The sequence below is a fragment of the Catharus ustulatus genome, chromosome 3 (assembly GCF_009819885.2).
Source record: "Catharus ustulatus isolate bCatUst1 chromosome 3, bCatUst1.pri.v2, whole genome shotgun sequence".
In the NCBI taxonomy this organism is placed as follows: Eukaryota; Metazoa; Chordata; class Aves; order Passeriformes; family Turdidae; genus Catharus; species Catharus ustulatus.
The window spans coordinates 38,165,311-38,186,119 of record NC_046223.1 but is presented as its reverse complement, the minus strand read 5'-3'; the positions used below and the strand labels follow the sequence as shown (position 1 = coordinate 38,186,119).

At 42.0% G+C, this 20,809-nt stretch overlaps 1 long non-coding RNA gene across 1 annotated transcript; it reads right to left on the bottom strand.

Moving 5' to 3' along the window:
• Window positions 1–177: 177 nt before the first annotated feature.
• Window positions 178–18,566, bottom strand: LOC116994635. Its single transcript, XR_004417537.1, has 3 exons — window positions 18,327–18,566; window positions 11,100–11,274; window positions 178–10,030 (listed from the first exon to the last, which is right to left on the bottom strand). It is a non-coding gene; the product is annotated as an uncharacterized LOC116994635 (long non-coding RNA).
• Between the last annotated feature and the right edge of the window lie 2,243 nt (window positions 18,567–20,809).

The window sequence follows — 20,809 nt, the reverse complement described above, 5'->3', positions numbered from 1 at the left end:
GCCGGTGCGGGCTGCTCCGAGCCCCTCTTTAAAAGAGTTCCTGGGCGAGTGAGCGTGTGCGGAGGGGAGGGGGCGGGCGGAGGGAGCCCCTGCCCCGGTGCCGGCCCCGCGCAGCCAATCTGGGGCCGCCCTGACGTCAGGGGCGCTCCCGGGGCGGGGAGGGGAGGGGGCCCGGCCGGGGCCAGGTGCCCGCGGGTCCTGGGGCCGCCTCGGAAATACCTGTGTGAACCTCGGGGCTCCGACTGCCTGCCTGCCCGGGCCCGGCCCGCACAGCTGCCCGAGCTGCTGGGGCAGCGTACCTGTGCTTCGGCGGCAGCTGAACCTTTCTGTTGTGTTTCAATGGAGGTGAGGTTCTACAGCCCCAAAAGCGTAATATACGTGCTTCGCTCTGTAGGTGGGGACTCGATGAAAGCGCTTACACGTGTTAAAGGTAAGCACAGTGGGACCGTATTTTCCCTTGTTTTTCTTTATGTTCATAAAGCAGTATGTATTAGTAAAGAATGAAATACAAACCACAATTGTACACTCGTAATTAAATATAAGAAAACTGCCCACGCTTTTCTCCAGTATGTCTTAACCAATCTCACCCTTTAGCACTGTAAACAAAAAAACAAAGTTCACAAAATAACCCGAAGGTTACATCTTTTAAAATACTCAGAAGCTGATGTGTCCGAGTTCTTTCCAAGCAACTTCGTGGAGAATCAGTTTGCAAATCCAATAGCTTGGAATTCAGGTCCTCCTCCCAGGGTTCTCCTCTGCTCTTTTCCAAAGCTTTAAGGACACTGACCCCGGCTCCAAACTGACGAGATTTTGCTCTTAAATGCTCTTGGCGCAGCTACACAGCCGGCAAGGGGAGCAGGAGGCTTTTACATTGACTCGATTCTAGGCAAAAGCCAGTGTTAGGAGCACAACGGTCCCTTCCTCTTTAGTTCTCATCTATTTTAAACTGCTCAAAAATAAATAGATGTTTTAAATAGATGAGAGTTTGTAGCTTGCTGTAGTTACACTGTATGGGATCCACATCAATGTTAAAGGCTTCTGCTCCTGTGCCTCCCGTGGTCTGAATTGAAACCCAGTGTTTGAAAAGAAAATGCCACAAGTATTTGGGTATTCTAAATCCACAGTGGGTTAAATGAGAATGAAACTCTGTGGTGCTTCAGAGAAAAACTGAGATAAAGCCTAAAAGTTTCACAGCCCCAGTTTTAAGGTAACTGGAAATTAGCAGTGAGACCACTGCCTCTTCTCATAGCAAACATACACATCTATTGTCCTTTTAACTTGGAAGACATTCTCAGCAAAGGAACTGTTCATCTTTCCAAAGGTTGATTACTGTGAATCCCAGCTATGCTATATGTTTTTACAGTATTTAGGAAGCAAAAAAACACCTTGAAACCAGTGTGGGGAGGTGAGGACTGAGTAAATGAAGAGAAACTGATGTGGTACTCAGGACTGTTGCTCTGCTCAAGGCCACTATCCTTCAGAAGTTTTCCAGAATGAGATCACAGCTCTGTGTGTGGCTGGGTTTGTTGAACAGAGGGCAAAAACTGCATCATTCCACAGCAGAAGCCAGTTGCTTTTAAGAAATGTGAGGTTTAAGTCATGTCAAGCAGGGGGCAAATGTGGTGTATTAGTGGCTACTGTACAGCAAATGGTAAGGAACCTCAAGGGAAATATATCCACAAAGGTGGATGCCTTGCATAGAATCACTGAGGTATAAAAACATTCTTGAAAAAATATTTAATGTTATCTGAAATTAATTGCTAGAGGTCAAGCACTCCTCACAAATTTACATGACAGATCTGATTTTCAGTGTTCTCTCTTTTTTTTTTTTCTTCTAGCAAGGAAATCCACACTTTTTCATTTGTCTGTCTGGTTTTGCTTCCTCCCTCCCTCCCCTTCCTTCTTCTCCACAAGGTCTTGTATGTTAGGAACCACGTTTGGCTGCAGTGACACATCAGGTTGGCCACAGAAGTTTTAACAGCTAAAAGAGGACTTTCAGTGAACTACCACTGCAGACTAAATCTCAGCTCCAAATTTCTTCACGTGTAGTTTCTGCTTCCAAAGGACAAAAAATTCATCCTGCAGAAAACAGCCAGATGTTGGCCTTTTAAAATCAAGCCAGGTGACTGCTAACATTCTGAGGATTCTTTAGTAAATGGTGTCACTGCTTGTGGGAAACCTGCTCTGGCTTCCTCCTCCTGTGGAAAAGACACTGACTTGAGTTAGCAGTGACAAACAGGAATTCTTGTCTCACACCACCTTTCAGGCACAGCCCTCTTTCGAAGAAGAGTTGGAAAAGCAGTTTGCACTGTTTCTGTTCTTGTCCTCTGTGGTTTGTGACTAAAGGGTGGACATAAGGAAACATAAGTTCTTTACTCTGTACACCACCCACCAGAGGGGCAGATCTCTGGATGCTCTGCTGTAAGGGTGAGGCTGAGGCTGAGAAGGGCAGAACTGGCTGGAAAACTGGGAGCAGGACAGATGTGGGAGGCAGAGCTGCTGCCCTGATGAGATGGCAGGACTGCTTCAAGGTTTAAAGGCTTAATGGACAGGGGAGAAGCGAGTTTGAGAGTGTGAGTATCTACAAGAAGAACCAAACCAGCATTATTCAAACCAAAATAAAAGGAAGAACTAAACTGCCATATATGTTTTTGCTCAACTGTCATGACTTTGGGTCAGTCCCATGATTTGAATGAGGAAGGACAATTGTTTTGAGCTGTCAAAGCAGCAGTCAGATCTCCACCATTCTTTTCACCTAGCAGCTGTTGCCCTGTATCTCATGGAGGATGTGTTTGATGCACAGGCTCGCAGGGCAAGGCAGGGACCTCTGCAGGATGCGTCAGTGAGGATGTGCAGTTGAGCTGAGGGTGAAGTCATCTGAGCACAGGTGATTGTTGAGCCAGGAATAAGCATCACAGTGCCACCACATCTCCCTGTGACTCCATGTCCACATTAGCCAGGCAGTAAGTTGAAAGATCAGCAGCCATTGATGTGTCCAGGCTCACTAAATGGCCCTGCTGATCTCATAGATCCACCAGGCATCATGTCTTGGCTTGTAAGCTGGGTTGGGAGCTCACATTTAACATTAGAGTTTGACAAGGTTGAATGCTGTACTTCACCTCAATTTTGGCTATTTAAGAAAACTTTTACAGTACTGTAGCTCCATTAGCTTCAGTTATATTACTTTAAACTTCTTTTGAGCTAAAGGAGGAAAAGCAGTCTGTAATTTCTTGTAAGCTGAGAATCAGCTGGAGACCTGGATTTGCTCTTTTCCTTTTCTGTACTATACAATTATCTGAAAAAAGTTCTGTATTTTGCCGTCTAAATTACACCTTTAGCCATAGCTCTGCACAGGTAACATGACTCTAATGTGGAGAGTATTTCTTTTGAACAAAAGAAAACAGCTTAGTCTAACTGTCTGTCATCAGAGTAGGAAAAAAGAGTAATTGGTGTTTATTATGTTACTAAAGTATATAGCACATGTGACTCTGAATACATATGTGCTGTGCGGAGTAAGACCATGTAGATCTAAGTGTCATTTCTGCATGCTATTTTTCAATCAGAACTGTACCTTCCAACCCTGATTGTTGTTTGTTCCTTCAGGCAGAAACTGTAATTACTCTACAGTTTGTACTAATATCCTGAGGCCTCAACTGTTCCTGAGTGTTACTACAGTAAAAATATAATTAATAATGTTTCACAAAAGGACAAGTCCTGCTCACTCTATTCATGCAGGCACACTCACATCCAAGGAACTCAGACTAGGCCTGGATAGATGTGTGAGGCTTTGGAAGGAAGCAGCTGAGCTTTGCTGTACCCATCCACTACTGCTGACCTTCCTTGTGATTTGGAGATCTCTAATAACCATACTTGGCACGTCCCAGTGATTCCAGACTCACACTACCTTACCTTGGGTAACCAACTTTCTGCCTCCCTCTGCTTGGATTTGCTGAATCCAAGATGCATGAATGTGCCTTCCCGAGCACCCTCTCTGAAAGAGCTCATCATCTCCCAAGGCCACTCTCCCACTGCCACTGCAATCAGGGCTCTGCTGCGTGAGGCACTGTACGTGCAGCCCAGGTGATAAATCCTGCTGGCTCTTCTGACTGGAGTCATGTCCTGAAGCAGATTGACTTTCCAGGTGCCAAGGAATTTTTATGATGAGCTTGGTCCATTATATGAATTCACATATTGGAGCAGTACAGATCCTGTGTGGCACTCAGTTTCTGAAACAGACAGATTAGCATGCAGATATTCCAGAGCCACAAGTCTGGATGAGAAAAGAAGACAAAGTAATGATAGTGACAGTAGGGCTCATCATTCCCACTCTGACTACTACCAAAAGAGACTGCAATAAGGACTTTTTCTTGCATTAAGTCACACTGAAAGTTGGATCCATTCCACAGAAGTCTGATGCCAGTCTGTCACCACTGACCACCACCATATCCAGCAAAATACACCCTTAAGGCAAGTAGGAGTAGGCTTCTTTATAAGTTACTGACAATAGATGTAGTAAAAGAAGTTGTGTGGATTTGCATAGTCTTGAATTCCATTTTACCAAATTAGCAGAAATCCCTTCTAGAATATTTGGCAGTTTCACAGTTATCCTCACATACAGAGATTAACTGATTCAAAAATACAAGATTTTTTTCAAGATATGAAAATCTCTGCCTGTGCTGTTGCAATTATTCTTCCCCTCAAGGAAATAAATATATCTTGTTTACAAAACAATTAAAATACCTATAGAACTTTTTTACCACACTATTCCTTACAATTGCTTATTTCTTTGTACAATCCCATGTACACTGAAAATAAATAAACTGCAGAGGAAATTAGGTGGAAAGGACCACAAAAAAAGGAAAATACATACAGTTATGTCACTTTACCTTAGGAGAAGACATGTTTAAACTAACATATTATTCACAAAAGCAAAGTAAATATTATAACTAATATTTGAAAACTCTCACAGTGTGACTATGTTGTATGCCAAGAATACTAACCTCTACAAAAATAAACTTCAGCTATGGACCCTGATTTTTCAGTATTGCACTGTGTGCTGCTCAGATTTATGAAAGCTGAAGGAAAAAGAATCTGTGTAAAATAAAGCTGCTTCTGACTTCAATTAGTGTTGAAGAATGTCTTAAAGTTTTCATAATTGTACATAAGCTAGGCAGACCAGCAAATCAGTGGAAGTGAAGCAGACAGAAGTATGAAACTATGTAAAGAGGAGCCATTGCTCATGGGAACACCAGCCATGATTAGCCCTGCAGCAGCTGCTGAATAGCCTGAAAGATAATGTTCTCACAGCTTTGTCTGTGTTTGGTCTTCCTCTCTGACAGCCTGGGTATCTACTGTCCAATTTAACCTTGTTTTGCATATCACAGAGGCAGGAACCCAGCCCTGCTTTAGCACCTGAGCTTGACTGTCAGGGTAAGCAAAGTTTTAAGGACCAGCTGGGCACACGGAGCAGCAGATCCTGGCGCCCTGAATTAAAAAAAGGACAGAATACTACTTCTAATGATGCACTTGGAGCAGCTCCCAGCGCACCAATGTTAGAGGTTGGGAGTGTGTGTATAGGTTCTCTGTCTGCTGTTCTTTCAAGGTTTGTGCTGGAAGGTGACGGAATGAAAATTACAAGCTTTTTTTTCTCCTCTCGTTTTTTAAAGTAGGTAGGAAATAAAATGCTGGACTTCCATTTCCATCACTTTTCGTCCAATAGCAAGACATGTCTGCAGAGATGTTTAATGTCAGTCTACAGCATGTCTGTGTTTTGCATTAGGATGCTTGAACACCGACCCTGGGCTGAAGTTTGAGGGTCTCCTCCACCCTCAGTTACCATTTGCATCTGTGATGAGGTGTGGCAACATGCCTAACAAGCAGCCTCAGGTGGAAACAGGCACAGCTGCTGCCCATTTTGGGTGGTTCAGAAACCAGTTTCAAGAAAGCAAGCCTGCAGGGTAATAATGTAGAAGGCTTCCTGGTGTAGGCTACAGGTGAGAAGGAGATTTACTTGGAGAGCTAGGACATACCAGAAGGGATGAGCAGACCCCAGGAAAAGGCTAAACACCTGGGTTCACAGATGACACCAGGCACAGTCTGAACTGATCTTGCCACAAGGCAGGTTATAACATAATAGTACTGCAGAGAGACAGCTCAGCACCTGCATTCAGAAAATACAAATTCAGTCTAGCTTACAGCAAAGAGGCTTAGCTGATGAGGTCTCTAAAAACATGGTCTCTAATTAGCCAGATCGAGGTGATGTGAGTGACTACTCGACTAGAACCTTTCTCTGATTATAGTCATTTTGCAGTGTTCACCTGAGCCTAAGAAAAAAAGAAAAAAGGCATGATTATGAAAATCATAGATTTTTATCCTCCCTTAAGAGCTGGATTTATGATAAGCCTATATACAGATTGTTTCAAACCTGCCATGGCAATTTACCACGCTTCCCTGAAGCAGCAGCAGAGGAATCCAAACAGCAGAGGGCTTGTGGTCCACGACGGGCACGGCCCCGGCTCCGACACTGCCGTGAGTCCCGGACCGCAGCTCCGCTGCGCTGCCCCGCAGCCACCCGAGGGGCAGCCAGAGCCTTCCCTCCCTCCCTTCTCCCAGTGCGGCTCCATGTCCCGGCACAGGCTCGCTGAGCTCTCCCCGCCAGCCTTCAGCGCACAAAAGCAGGCGGGGTCCAAAAGCTGCACATCTGCAGGCTGGATCGTTGGAATACACACATCTGCAGGGCAATGTAGGATCACAGGCAGCACACACGAGCAGCAAGCAGAGAGTCTTTCAGCTCTACACATCAGCATTCCCAGCAGAGAAAAAACCTCTGAAAGATGTGCCTCAGTGCTAAATATGCTGTCTGTGAGTGAGATTCTTGTTGGAGTCACACGTAGGTGGGCTGTAAAGAGAGGAACCATTATCTGTCTAGAACAGGGTCATCCAGGAAAGCAGGCATGTGTAACATGAACTTTCAGCTTATGCAGCCTCTTTTTCTCATTTTGCTTGTGTCGACTTTTAGCCAGCAGCACACAAAAATTTTGAATCCTCTAGTTCAGGATCCTAGTGTTTTGTTCATATTAAAGTTTAAAATTTTCTGAAAAAAAGAAAAAAGTAAAGGGAGCAGATTCCTATCCTTTTCTTCCGAAACAAGTGTAGCATTTTCAAGGTCCACAGTTTTGACCAATCAGTGTAGGTACAATCTTGAACTGAAAGGAAGTAATCTGAAGATAAAAGGAAAGATCTACCTCTGCACAGAAGCTTCTCCTCTGTTCCTGTTCAAAGCACATTGATGTCCACCTCTGACCTAAAATCAAGTAGTACCTTTATTCCTTCAAAGCTGAACTAACCTGTGTTGTCCCCCATTTTCTGTGGAGGTTGTAGGCTGACAACGATCAGAATTCTGCTCCAGTTTGATGATTTCCAGAGTTGTTTTAAAGGCAACTGCAATTATGAAAATCAGAAATTATGACTGCCAACAATTTAAATTGAGAGAAAGCCTCTCCAGTCAAGAAAACCTGAACAAAGACCATGTGTAAGTCCTTAGCACTGACTGGCAAAAACACCAGTGGTTTTTTTGAGTGTTTGCCAGTTGTGTGAAAGATACAATACATAATGTTTTCAGGGTCTGCGGGAATCTCTTGTGATTCTTTACAGTTCAATTCATCAAGTACTGACATTTTCATCTTCAGTGTTTCAACATTTAAAGCAGCTTTTCCAAGCCAAAATTGTACAGTTCTTCAGGCTTTTCTTGTCAGCTATTATCAGGTATCTTTTGAAGACTAGAATAAATTTATACTAATTGATTTAGCTCTTCTCAAAGATAGGATTAATAAATTGAACTTTCACACCTGCTACCTTTTGGTGGGCTTTTTCCCTCTGAAAGAATTTAGGATTCATTTTTCTTGCAGAGAGGATCTCAGTTACTTGACAATACAATTAGGTAGAACAAAGTCATTTTACAAATAGTTATGCTGAATAAAATATTAACAAAAACACTTTCAGTATTTCCTCACAATTTGATGTAGGGTTTGTAAAGAAAGAAAAAAAGAGGATCCATATCTATAACTCACCTATTAAAAGTGTTTGTTTTGATTCTGCATCCAAATCTCAACTTGTCTCTGTGATCTCCAACTTTTCAGGCAGGCTGTGCCTGAGGATTAAATTCTGCCCTGTTCTGGAGAAACTGGTAAGTTTTTTAACTTATACATGTTTTAGGTTGCTATTAAGAGCTGTGATCATCACATCAGGGAAGTGGGGGTGGAGTTTCTCCTTTCTCTCTTTCTTTCCAGATGTTTCCACAGCTAATTTTAAGTGCCCATAATTATGTCACCAGACAGGTAGCTTATTATTCACATTACAAATAAAAATCATAAAATAGTTTTGAGTGAATTCTCTAAGGAGCATTTAGTGAAGGAGAATATGGGTATCATATTGTTGAAAGAGATCCTAGGGATCCTCAAAGCAGGGAGAATTTCTCATTTTTTGTTACGTGTGCCTGCTGTAAATAAATGTTTCATAGTTTCTCTTGTGTATTGAATGAAAAAGAGTTAATGTGACTATCTAGTGTGTTGATTACTTCATTAGCTAATGTTCACAGCTAAACCCCCCCAAGCTTTAAAGCTTCTTCTTCCTCTCTGGCCGTGCAATAATCTCCAGAACATGTTAGCCTGTATCATGAAAGCTTATCTTCTCAGCAAATGAGGCTTCACGTTCTCTCTCTCACTGGTAAAGTAGTTTAGCTCTGTGCCAAGCTGGAAAACTTCACCCTCCCCCAGGGGTAAATAAAATCCCTATAAGCAAGAGTTCAAGTTGGGCAAGTTCTTCATAGTTACTCTTTCCATGAGTCACACATTTCTCTTCTGCAGAATCTGTCCAGCTCCTTGTCTCAGTGATATAAGATCAGTACAATCTAAATTACCTTCATAGCTGAAAACAATACCAACCCCTAATACTAATGAGAATAAAAGCCCTCTGCAGTAACGACCCAAAATTTCTTCTCCTTCCCTTCTGCAGTGTTCTTCACTCCCTTATTTGTCTCACTGTTTTTTGTAGGTCTGGCCCTCTAATCAAAACAATATGCTTACCTTCTCAAATTGATTATTTCTAAAGCAGCCACTAATCTTCTTAATGTTTTTTCAGTTTTTTCTTATACTTTCTGATCATGTCTCCATCAGGAAATTATGCCATAGGCATGTGGTCATTCCTCACAGCACTCCCAGTGTACAAGGCTTAGACACAAACCAGCAGCAGTGTGATGGAGGACACAGAACCTGATTTCAAGGGCTAGCACTGCCTGTTCAAGTCCACTTCTAATTTGAATAAAGGTTCTTATATTGGGGAAAACCCAATGCTCTGAGTGTACTGTCTGATCCTGTAATCAATTAGTCTTGCACAGTCTTAACAATTGTCTTAAGCATTATATACAACCATTGTTTCCACAGCGTAATTCTAGCAAGAATTATAAATAAGAAAATGTTTTCAGTTATGTGACTTACTGAACCAGAAACACTGACTCAGAAAATAACCTATTTTACCCACAGAGGGATGTACAGTACAGTGCATCTTCCAGGGCTAGGTGTTATGTTAGGAGGGTACATGAGAAACCTTTCTCCAAAAGTAAGAAAATAACATTCAAAGTTACAAAGAAGGCTTAAACTGAAAATGTGGGTGAGAAACTAAATGAGTTAGTTTTCATTGTAGTGCTGAATCCTCATATTGCCAGTCCATCTGAAATACTGTGCACAGCACGCAGAGCAGTCCCAAGGGGGACTTGTGATTTTTATTGGTTATTACAGTGATACGTGCACAAAGGTTTGTGTATTGTCAAGAGAATCTTGTCAAAGATAATAATCCCAACTGCTCGGAATGTTCTCACAGTTTCATTTTCCAGGATATCTCCAGAAGTGCAGCTGGTGATATCCAGGCATTGTGGAAGATGAATTGTATTCTCCTGACCTTCAGTAGTAGGTTAAGCCACTAGGTAGCCTGTTGAGTCCAAAAGGAGTTACACCAATATTCTGGCTGCATAAACCTGTAATTTAAAGATGTTTAAAGTCACAGGATTAAGAGTATACTGAGGTAACAGAAACTATGGCACAAAACACATTCAACTGCAGGCAATTAATTATTCTCTGTTTATCTCTTTGCTTCACTAGGTCTTTTTCTAACTATACATTTTATGGTGTACAAGAAAGAATTAATTAGGATTTTTATATAAGACATGCTAATGTACTTAGAGGAAAAATCAAAGCCCCATAATAGGTTTTGCTCTGTTTTAAAAGTGTGATGGTGTGAAAGCCAAGCACATGGTTTAGGTTCCCTTTTATCACTTTAGAGTATTGTCTGGCTTTTCAAAACCATATACATAAATATGACTGTATAACCTGGAGATAGGAAAGCACTTGTTTAAACATGTGCATGCCCACAGCACCACAATTTACAGAAACTCAGAGCTGGCACTGACATAGAAATTTAGGGTTGCACCACACATACTGAACAATTGCTCTAATGTTTGAAATACAATGGCTACACTGTTTTGTTTCTAAGTTCTTGAGGAAACATCAGTACAAATTTTTTTGGTACCATAGTACCTCTCTAGATACTATAGCTAAATATTCAGTGTATTATTTCTCAATTAGCTGTTCTTATTATACTCTTTAAAAAAATCTTCAAATTAAAGCTTAGGCACAACTAACTGGCACTTAGGGAAAAATCTTTGAAATTCAGTGGAAATGCTATAGTAGCCTGTGGATTCAGAAGTGGCAGGTGGAAAAAGGGTAAGAAAAAAAGGGTAAGAAAAATCTCTAAGTTATGTATACCAGTTTCATTGTTACAAGCCAGCAAGTCAGCCAAGGACTTTGTTTTATGAGGTGTTACAGAGTCAGAGGAAAAGAGTTTAGGGGACTCTACCAAAAAGTAACAGTGCAAGGTAGTGGAGAAAACCCCCCACACTTGTCCTTGTTAGAAGCCAATTCCCTGTGCTGGCTGCAGTTGTGATATACCCTGTATAAACATGCACAGCCTGTGCTCCTCAGCCCAGAGAAGTTCACTTGAAAACCCCACGTTTTCCCAGCTTAGCCCTGTAGGTTTCCCCTCCATACCTCTACATGGATCATGGTCCAGTCATTTTTGCATACGGCCACTCTCAGTTAGCAGTTGTGAGACAGAAACATTTTGCTGGTATGTTCATTCCCAGCTTATTTTTTGATGGCAAATCATAGTTCTGCTTTGCTGGTCTCCAAAACTGATTTTGTCATCCTGACTCAAGGAAAGCACCTGTGTGGGACAAAGGCACTGAGTACACAGCTGCCAGTAGATATGATGGAATGTCCTAACCTGTTAGGAAATCTCTGTGAAGGTCTAAGAGTAAGAAAAGGTACTTAGCTGTTCAAAATTACATTTTTTGGAAAGAGACACTGAAAAAAAAGTGAGCCAAAAAGCAATCTTTTCAGCCTTGGTCTCTGCTGCATTTGACTCAGGTAGACAGAAATTTTGATGGAGTTACAGGAATGCTACAGCATTTTCTTCCCTTGTATTTCAGCAGTTCTCAGCAAAAATGTCAACTTTTCTCAGTTTAAGCTGACTGCTGTGGCTCATTGTATCAGGGTCATTTGTAACACTGTCTAGTTCTATTAAGCAGCTAATAATACTCACACCTATGCAACAGTTTTTATTTATAGACTTCAACACACTGGCACAGCTGTACCCCCATTTTACACAGGGGAAAAGTCAAGGAAAGCAAGGCCAACACTGGACTTTCTAAAGCACACAGCAGTTTGGGTGGCAAAAGGATGTCGGATATTACTTGGTTTTTTTTCCCTGGTGTGCTGTAAAAGGGTTTAATTAGGCACAGTGGACTTCAAGTGTGCAGCCATTTATGGGGCTGAAGGCCCAATAGGGTTCCTGTGTCTTGCAGGCACAGCTGGTTGTGTTTTGGGGGCAGGGGCTTAGCCTGAAGTGTGAAACCCCCTCCTGCCACGGCCCTGGGCACAGCACATCTGCTGCACCCAACCACAGCCTGCTCCCACCTCACAAGGACAAGCAGAAACACAGAGCGGACAGACACACAGCCTCAGAAATCTTGGTGGCATAGGATCAGAAGGAACATGAAGGGGAGACTGTGAAAGGAGAAGGGGAAACTGCAGAAACTTTCCAGGACAGCGTGAGAAAATACATTCAGGGAACAAGAGGCAGGACACACACCTCGTACACATAAGTTTTGATCCAGCAAAGAACATAACCATGGCTTAGGTGTCCTTTTAAATTCCAGGAGCTGGAATACAAGGATGTCTGAGCCTTGCAGTCTTGACACTTTTCCACTCATATGTCTGTCTTTTTCCCTACCCTGTGCTGGAAATATTTGCAGAATTATAGTCCAGTTCTCCTGAGTACCATGCCCAGGTAAATGGAAGCGTAACAGGACAGGAAGCCAGCCCCTTTCATTACACGAGCACAGGATGGACCACAAAACAAGATCCCAGGGTGAGACTGCCAGCAGTGCAGTCCTGATTGTTCAGAGCAACCCAATGAGCCCTGGGGCACAGGCATACCAACAGCATTTTCATAGCCTTATTTTCATTGCCCCACCACTTTGTGAAGCTGACACTCTTAATTTCCAGCCTCCATTTATGCACCACCACTTTACATCAACTCCCTTCTTTCCCTGTGAGAATTTTCTTTGCACTTTAGCAAAGTTCAGGCTTTTCCTGAGTGGATAACATGCACATCAAGTTATCTGCAAATCTATTAGCACTTTACCTACAGATTAATAGCAACTTCTATTTTTATACAGGACTTTATATCCAGTGTTCTTTCTAATACCTTGTAGTTGTTAATATAAATTTATTTTACAGAGGTGTAGATAATGGTCTTACCTTAAACCACTAAAGAAGGTGTGATGCTTAAGAATTATTAACTAGACTAATAGATTTATCAGTTATGTAACTAAGCTTTAGCCTTAAAAAACCCCCAAACACTTAAATAACATAGCCTTAACAGAATATTTAAATAATGTGGAATTAAGACTTTCATAATTAGATATATTAGAGAAAACACACTTCAATAACATTAAAGAAAACAGTAAATATTAGAATGTTTCATCTGACAGTGCAGCTTATCAGTTTAAGAACTCATTAAATATTGGCATACAGTTACTTGGCAATTAATCACATCCTGGCTCATGTATTCAACACGAAATTCATACTGGACCCCTCTATTGAACACAAAATACTTTTAATGTGGTTTAAGTTTAAGGCATTTATATATTTACCAGCTAAACTGCTAGGTAAAAAAAAAAAAAAATTAACAATGAGCAGAAATATACTCTAAGAATGAGCTATCAGGAGTCCAAATATCGAAACAATCATAATCTGACTCTTTCTAAAAGAGTTTAAGAAATGTCACAGCAGCTGTTAGGTTCTGATTTCCTTTCAAAATTAATTATTAATTTACATACAACAAGAAGGTAAATTTGGCTATACCAGTTTAAGTATCAGTCTTCATATAATGTTATCATTCCCTATTTTGCAACAATTCCCTAATTACAAAAAAATTCTAAGTTGCTGGAAAGCTGTGCCATGACACAGCTGGCTCAGCCAATCAAAACTAGCATTTTCTTTATAAAGTTAATATTGCCATTCATGGCCGTGGGCTGTGTGCAGCTCTAACCCAGCTGTTCAGGATAACAAGGGAGCAGACAAAGGCATGTTTCACCCTTTCAGACCTTGCTGCACTGCTTCTGCTTACCTTTGGCTTTGGGAAATGATGGGAAGGCACAAGCTTTTGGCTGGGGTACAGTCCTGGGAGCTGGATGAGGGGACACCCAGGCTGGAGCAGACACCTCCAAGGGCTCCCTCCTTGCCAGGGCTGCTGCCCACTGAACACTCACCTTAACCCATTCTAAGCAGAAAGCAAATTTCTGCCTAATGGTTGGAAAGGGGAAAAGCTAAACCAGGCCCCTGCACCAGTTAGAATCTTTGGTCACATCTGAGTGAGTGATCCTACAGAAGTGTGCCGTGATATCTCTATGTGCACGGGATGTGCGCATGGGAGGTACGCACAAAACCTAAAAATATGAGACTATAAATGTACTGCAGAGTCAACAGTAAGTGAAATGTTTTCAGAAAATCCTGAAGGGAAGAGTGGGAAAAAAGCCCCCTGGGAACTCTGCTTTGCTAAGTCATAAAACCCTCAGTTTTCCCCGTCTGGAAAAGCTGTCCACAATGCTCAGAACAATATGCTTTTATTTTTAGCCTTTTACAACAAATAACCATGAAGAAAAAAATACCCAGTGTGAAATGTTGTGAGTGGGCAAAAGTACCATCTTGTAGTTAAGATAAATATGTTTTTATAAGCTGGAGTTTGAGACATGAAATTTAAATTGTTCAACAAATTTTTCAAGTGAATTTAATATTTCAGGAACATGTTTATGCCCTTAACTAAAACATGTCTTCAAATTGCTTTAGTTTTTTATGCTATGTGTAAAAAATATTTCATGTTCTTCATTTTGAAATTCACAAAAATTTAGAATCTTAAAAAAGTCCTGAAAAATGGCCATGCCAAATGTGTTGTTAATAAACCAAAAAAATCTATTTTATTGAATAAAATGTCTTGAAATCAAGCCAAACTTCCAAAATGGAAAGGAAGATACATTTTTTCTTCTTTTTCTGAAGGCATCCAACAGTGCAGGAATGCTTTGTTGAAAATCTAAAGATGGACAAAAAATCAAAAACTTGGTGGAGCGTGGAGCAGCAGACTGTATTAATTAAACCACAATTAACTTTGCGGCACTATTTGGTTTTACATGGTCGCGCAGTATATTCATGCATATTGTATCTAATCCTGCTATCACCAGATAGACAAAACTCCAGACACCAGGAATTTGGTTTGGCTAAGTCAAGCACAGTGACTTATTTCAGATGCTGATATCTATTTCTTAAAAAGGAGCATTGTTACTTTTCCCTGCATATTCTTCAGCCCAACTCAGCTGAGGCTCAGTTGTGTGGGCGTGCTCAAGGCAAACCTTCAGACAACACCCAGATATTGCAGAAATTTATAAAGATGTTAATGAGGCTTTGCCTGGGTGTGTTGCTATATCTGCAGCTGAACTGGGTCAGAGACTGAAGCTCCTGGGCACCCTCCCAGCTGCTCACTGTTGCTTTTTCTTTTTTTCACTGCCAGAGGTCAGCCTCTTTTGAGATCTGTCTCTGCCTCTGCCACTGCATGCTTAGGTTGGCACTGTGAAATGATTGTCATGATTGCTTTATCATTGGTACCTCTCAATAGGTACTCACATTACAGATAGTGAAGAACAGAGTGACCTTGGTCACTGGGCTTGCTAATACCTGCACCCACTGTGTGGCTCAGGCTGCTGCAGGAGCTCAGAGTTTACAGCAGCAGAAAGTCATTGGAGGTCCTTCTCACTTCGAGGGGCTGGCAAACCTCTCTGGGTACATGAGCCCCTCTTTGCACCCCTCCTGAGAGATGGAAACCTCTGCTCCAGTTCACTGGGCTAGTCTGTATTCTCAGCCTCTGCTGTGCCATGAATGCAGACCCTCTCAGATGCCAATCAAAGGCAAGCTTTTAATTTGGCACAGCACAGGATAGGTGTTAAGGAACAGATACAGATAGAGTTTCACTGCATTAACACCTGTGGCAGTGTTTCCCAGAAATCTAACAAACTGTAAGGGGAAGAGGTGATAAGAGGCAGGGTAGCTTTGGCAGCCTGCCACCACAAACCAGTGTGCGCTGAATGTATGTCACAGGCAGATCCTGTGCAAAGGTCACAGCAAGCTAAACATTACAAATCCTAAAAGGTCCTTGCACAATTAACATTTTAAAAATAATGTACATTATATAAACTGTTGTGATTAAAAGAGGCCAGGAACACGGAAAGGTAGCCTGCAGCCAGGATTGTGCTAATTAAAGTATACAATAGAAATATTAATCAAATGAACTTAAGGGTGGGAAGCAGGCAAGAGGAAGGGAGAAGACATGACATAATCCCCTTAGTACCATGTGATATTGCAGTGCCCTGAAAAACGGGACAGGCAGATAGAAAGAGAGCAGTCCTGCCATCCTGGCTGGGAAAAGCTGTCTCTACCAAGGCAGGGGTTCTGCCCGGGCTGAAAAGCCACACACAATGTCTCTGAGTGCCCACTGTGGCCTGCAGTACCATGAGCCCATGAACACCTTGAAGAGGATGCTTTCCAAATGTAGCTTTAATGGGGAGTTGTGTTTTACTTTTCCCTACCTTGGTATTACAGACTGGTGGTTTGAAGTAAGCCCTGTCTTTAAGGGAAAATCTCACCGTGAATAACCTCACACACTAAAGCTCTCTGTTCCGGTGAGCATGGCAATGTTCAAAGCTTTTCCTGTAACCAGCATTCCTATCTATATTTTTCAGGATACCCTAATGATAATATAGTCATCCTCCTCTTAGTCACAAGGCTGTTTGGGAGATGGTATCTCTGGGTCTGAGGTGGGGGAGCATCTGCCAGCAGACTGCTTTAGCCAGGAAAATCTTCTGGCACAGAGGGTGAGTCGGGAGCCTGCCAAGTACAGAGCACTATGAGGGAGTTTATAATGAAGCAATGAAGCCTGCACATGCTTCTGCCTTCATTTGCTTGCTGCTATGGAGCATCATCCTTATGTTACAGTCCAGCTCCTGGCTTGTTTTGTTTAGATCTACTAGCTCAACTCAACTTCCTTTTCTATCCTCAGCTGATCTTGCTGGTAAGCTGGGCACTTCTATTGAAAAATCCTTTTTGTGTCTATCCCCTCTTCCTCAGCACCACCCTCATGTGTGGCTGTGAAATTCCTTACTTACAGTAATTTCACGATTACAAGCCACACCTGATTATAAGCCACATGTCTGGGTGTTGGCAACTTTTCGTTCTTCATCCATATGTAAGCCGCACTTTCGTTTGCAGCAAGGACCCGTGTGCGATTTTCACAAAGTTGCCAATTAGCAACAGAATTGCGGGATCGCGGGGTTTACTGGCTCGGCTCGGGGCCGGGCGGGCTCGGATCGGGGCTGCTGCGGGCTTGCACTTCCGGGTTGGCAAATTTCTGAACTTCATCCATATATTGGCCACTCCCAAGTGTAAGCCGCACTTCTGGGTTCGGACCAAAATTTTAGTCAAAATGGTGCGGCTTATAATCGTGAAATCACTGTAATTCTTTCTGTCTCTTGGTCGTGACTTGACATCTTTATCAGCCTCTAATGTTCAGATCGCTGGGCATCCAGCACACCTTGGGGCTGGATTTCCCTGGCAGGAGCCTAGGGAGCTGCTAGCAGCAGTAATGAGGAAGAAAGATGGAGAATCTCAGCCAGATTCTGTCACATGAATACACTACCTTACAGTAATTAGGAACCTCACAGCAGCTTGGATATACATGCCCTTTACACTCTGCCCACTACTCACTTGCATACTGTATTTTTCTTAGCATTTTTTTTTCACTGATCTTTTGAACAGTTTTTTGGAGCAGCTCCCAGTACCAGCAGTAGGATAAATAGGGTAGTCCTGTTCCACTTTAATTAGTAGTTTGCAGCAAGGATAGTATTCAAATATCAGCTCTTACTATCATAATTACATAAACTTTCTTGCATGCAAGCACCCATTCAAAGGAATGCATATGCCCATACCAAAAGTTCTTTCAATACCTTTGCTGGCATCTGTTATATATTGCCTGAACAAAGAAAGAGAATGGATCTTTTCAGCCATCTAGCCATTCATACCTAGGGTCTTTGTTTCTGGGACACAGGAATGAAGCTAGTCCCCCAGAAAAAAAAAAAAAAAAACGGTTAAAAAGACCTCAATGTAATCCTGTTTCTCTTCATGATTAACTGAAGTTGGGAAAAAAGGGATCTCTTTCATGAGCCTTAGGTCACTGGAGACATATTGGAGTCATGCTGCTCTGTCAGCTGAACAGGAGCTCCCAGTGTGACATGCTGCTAAAAGAGACAATGCTGCTCTTGGATACATGAGCAGATACCCAGGGGTGTATCCAGCAGGGCGGCTATCGGATGTCTGCATGCAGTCCTGAGCAAATACTGCTGGAATACTGTCCTGGCCTAGTGCCTGCAGTTCAAAAGGGATGCTGATAAATTATAGGAACTTCAGAGAAAAGCCACAAGAGTGTTTAACATGGACATGACCAATCCTCCTTGTCCTATAAGCTCTGTACTAAAGTCATTGTTTGAACAAAAGCCAGCAAATGGGAATTCCAGGAATAATCAGAAGACAAAATTGGTGCCCTAGGAGTCCCACTGCTCACGGCATAGAAGATGAAACAAGGCCATGATAGAAGATGGGTTGGTCACTCACCTTTTCCTTAACTATGCCACAGTCCTAGCATGTGTTGCACCTTAACACTTCATTTCAGGAAGTGTAGCTGGAACACTGCTAATCAGTTACCTGGAAAATAAACATCGTCTATGAGAAAGCCCATTAACTACGACTATTTAGCTCACCAAAAGGAAGTTAAGGACTCAGTTGAGAGTCTGACACATAAATAAGACTTCGATAACAACTGTTTCAATTTAGTAAAGAAGGACTCTGAAGGTTGAATATGAGTAGTATCTTCATTTCTTAAGGTGAAAAAACTATTTTTAGATGTAATACAGCATTTGAAATTTGGGGGAAAAAAAGTTCGAAGCGGCCATAACCTCATTTTCCTTCTTAAAACCATTATCCTCTTCACAACCCTGTGAGTAAGTATTGCTTATTCCCATGGTAAATGGCTGTAGCTGTATAATTAAGAGAAATCTCATTAAAAATATTCTTTTCTTAATCCTACATTGAAAAGAACAAATAAAAATTTCACGCCCATTTCTAACTTTCTACTTTGGAAATATCTATTTGTGACTTAGAAATTAATTAAACTGGAATAAATACCCCATACCCTAAACTCTAAACAGTCCAGCTACTCTGGCAGCTTCTCTCTTTTCTGATGGCAGCACGCAGCTACTGACAGTATAAACCTACCAGCAAATTGTGCAGGACCTTCTGACTTACTGCAGGAAAAACCCCAACCATTCAGAAGCCTTTGGCCAGGATGACCCCTGCTAGCAGTTTTATAATGTCACAGTGGATTAAGGCACAGAGTGATTTTTTATGCAGTCCAGAGGTGTGCAGAAGAGCTATTAGGAGATGAAGAAAAGCAGGGGATTCTGGGAAGCCAACACTTGCAATTACAAACTCTCAAATAACATTAAATGTATTTTTATGAAACAGTACAATCCCTCTTCCTTGGCTTCCTTGAGAACAGGCTAATAGGAATCACATAACAATGATAAGTGCTTCTGCAGCCATTATTGTGGCTAGTGGGTTTTTAAAACAACAACAGAATTATTGTATGTTCCTATTAAATCCTCTTTGTCACCATTGATAGAATTGATCGAGTGCTCTTCAGCGAATAAACACATTGGTGAATTACTCTTTTTCTTGGTCAGCTGTTGTGTTGACAGGACTCTTTTATCCTTTGAGTGGCAGATGGTATGTGTGGCTGCTGGGAGGCAGCAGACAGAAAGTCAAGTCCAGGGCTTAGGGAACAGGCTAAGAAATGCCAGTGGAAACTTGTGCAATGTGTGAGAATCAGCCAGATTCAGAAGGGAAGGAGAAGCCCTGTCTAGTGTCTGCTGAGACTGATCTGGGAGAATCATTGGGATTATCTTCCTGATGACACGGATGATAGTTGCTTTTAAAGATGCCATAGTGATTTCATTGTTTGATTTTGCCAGCAGTTTCAGAAACTGTCTCAACCTCCAGGAAATCAGATGCTGGTGAAGTACCTCGCCACAGACAACACCAACACAACAGCCAAGGGAAATTCTGCTTTTGCACATGAAAACATATTAGGGGAAAAGGAAAAGTGCTTAGAAGAGTCTTCCTCTAAATTTAAATGTTGCACTTCATAACCCTCTTGTAAGTCCAAATGTTTGGGTATTTTTAGCACCACTCTAGCAAATTAGGAGGAGGCATTAAAACCAGTAAATCAACCTGTGCTTGCTTTCTGTACCTCAACACGCCACATCTAGTATGCCTGTGGTTTCCAGTGATCAGAGAAAGTGCAGCCTGGGAAATTAAACAGGTATTTTTTCCTCTGCAGTAATGTTTTGTTTCCCATTTCTCCCAGAGGCAGACCCAGCCCTGGCATTCCAGCACCATCTCTACTCTCGCATGCCAGCTGGGCAGGGAGAGTTGGTGCGATGATTTTTGCAGCTACTCTCTGTGTGCACCCGTCAGTGTCACTGATCACATTCCTGAGACCTGACATACACTGGAACACCTCTCCTATGCATTTTTCTCCTCCAGCTTTGGCTCATTCCAGTGGTTTTCTTAGAAAATCAAACTAACTATGGTCATATTACTTTAAAATGTAAAGCAGACATTTTGGCCCCTCAGCAAAACATCTTTAGAGTGAAATACTGTAGAAATGTACAGAAGATATTTTGACCACCAGAGGGGGCCTGTATTGTCCCAAATTTAAAGTAAAACTAGAAAAGCATGTTTTAGGAGAGAAAGAAAACAGCAAGTTTGTGTTTGTACCAGGATAGCACCTACAGGTATGGAGTAATGATCCATTCATTCCCTGAGATGACGGGAAAACAAGTCTGGGGTGAGCAGGGAGTGCTGTCTGGTACCCACTCCATCAGCTGTGCTCAGAAGGTATCCTACAGAGGAACTTCTTCAGGAATAATATGAGTTTTTCTGTGAATCTATATGTGAAATACAATGAGATTATTTTGGCTGTTGCCTTTAACTTCTGCCTCCCCATGTGCATTTCAATAAAAATAACGCCATAGATA